Source organism: Mus pahari, chromosome 5 (assembly GCF_900095145.1).
Source record: "Mus pahari chromosome 5, PAHARI_EIJ_v1.1, whole genome shotgun sequence".
NCBI lineage: Eukaryota > Metazoa > Chordata > Mammalia > Rodentia > Muridae > Mus > Mus pahari.
The window spans coordinates 72338110-72340298 of NC_034594.1; positions in this window are offsets into that span (position 1 = coordinate 72338110).

The window sequence follows — 2189 nt, forward strand, 5'->3', positions numbered from 1 at the left end:
ACTACCCCACCCAGGGATCCATCCCATCATCAGCCACCAAACCCAGATACTATTGCACATGCCAGCAAGATTCTGCTGAAGGGACCCTGATATAGTGGCCTCTTGTGAGGCTATGCCAGTGCCTGGCAAACACAGAACTGTGTGCTCACAGTCAGCTACTGGATGCAACACAGGTCCCCCAATGGAGGAGCTAGAGAAAGTACCCAAGGAGCTGAAGGGGGCTGCAACCCTGTAGGTGGTACAACAATATGAACTAACCAGTTCCCCCTGAGCTCGTGTCTCTAGCTGCAAATGTAGCAGAAGATGGCCTAATTGGCCATCATTGGGAAGAGAGGCCCCTTGGTCTTGTAAACTTTTTATGACCCAGCACAGGGGAATGCCAGGGCCAAGAATTGGGACTGGGTGGGTAGGGGAGCCAGGGCAGGGGGAAGGTATAGGGAACTTTTGGGATAGCATTTGAAATGTAAATAAAGAAAATATCTAATAAAAAAACATTAAAAATTAAAAAAAAGAAAAATAATAAAATGAAATTTTCAGGCAAATGGAATGAACTTGAAAAAAAAATCAGCCTGAGTGAAGTAACTCAAATCCAGAAACACAAATATTATATGTACTCACTTAAAAGTAGAAATTAGCTGTACAGTATGATCCACAGACCTGGAAAGCCCATATAATAACAAAGGCTCAAGGAAGGATGCATGGGTCTCCCTGGGAAAGCAGAACAGACTAGTTCATGGGTGGACTTGGGATGGGTAGTGATGGGAACAGGAGGAAACAGGTGTGGGGGGTGAGTGAGAAAGAAGACCAGAATTACAGGGGTCAATTCAGGGGCAAGTCAGCAACCTGGTACAATGGAAACTCCCCGGAATCTACCAGGGTACCCCTAGCTAAGATCCTAGCAGTGAGGAGTATGGACCTAAACTAGCTCTCTTCTATCATCAGCCAAGGCTTCCAGTGGAGGGATTGGGTCACCAACCCAACCACAAAACCTTTGTCCTATACAATGTCCTGCCTATAAGCTTTTCTGGGGAAAAGGTGACACAGAAATTGTGGGAATGACCAACCAACGATTGGTCCAACTAGAGACCCATGCCATAGGAAGGAGTCTACACCTGACACAGCAACCTATATTAACTCCACTTTATTTAGGTGTTGATCTTCTTTATAACAATTATCCTTGATTGTAAAATAGCTTCCACCATTACAGAAAGTCCCATGGAGGTACTCAGTCAAAGAATAGGAACTGTAATGCTACTTTCTCATCGGAAAAATGAAGAGATTAATTCCTGAAGGCATTGCCAAAGCATTCCTGAGCAATAGATAGATAGATAGATAGATAGTAATGAATGAAAAATAAAAAATACTGGATGGATTGTTATTCCAGACTTCAAGATAATATATATATATATATCCCAAATGGCTAAAAAGTACCTCAAAAGTACCATAAAAAAACTTAGTGTTCATAGTCTTTAGCAATTGGTGAAAGTAAATTAAAACAACTTGAGATTTCCTCACACCATAGGCAGAATGGCCACAATCAACAAAACAACTCACAACACATGTTGGTGATGGTGTAGATGAAAACTGCTATAACCACTCTGGAAATCAGTATGGAAAGTTCTTAAAAATTAAAAACAAAATCAAATGTCTAACATAGCTCAAAGGATTCCATGTCCTATTCCATAGATGCTTAGCCTGTCATGATCATTGATTGCTGTTTTATTCACAATGGCCAGAAAATGGAAACAACCTGAATGTTCTTCAGCTGACAAATGGATAATTAAAATGTGTACTCTAAGGAATACTATTCAAGATAAATAAAATTATTATTTTTTCAGTTAAATGGATGAACCTAGAAAATATATTGAGGAAGCCCAGACCCAGAAAGATAAATATATTCTCTTTGCAGTTCCTAGATCCAAATCCCCTGATATGAGTACTCAGTTTGGAGTTACCACAGAAACTGGGAAACTATAAAGGGGACATAAGCAGGAGGTAGCGGGATTTGGCTTGATAGTGGAACAGTAAGATCCAAGTGGTACAAAGTGGGAAATAGAAAAATAAGAGTGGGCAGTGTAGGAAAGGGAGTGATGAGGGATAACTAACACCACGGTTGTTTGACAAATACTCAAGGAATTATATTATTTTATATTTACCTAATATATATTAATTTTATTGAGTATTATATA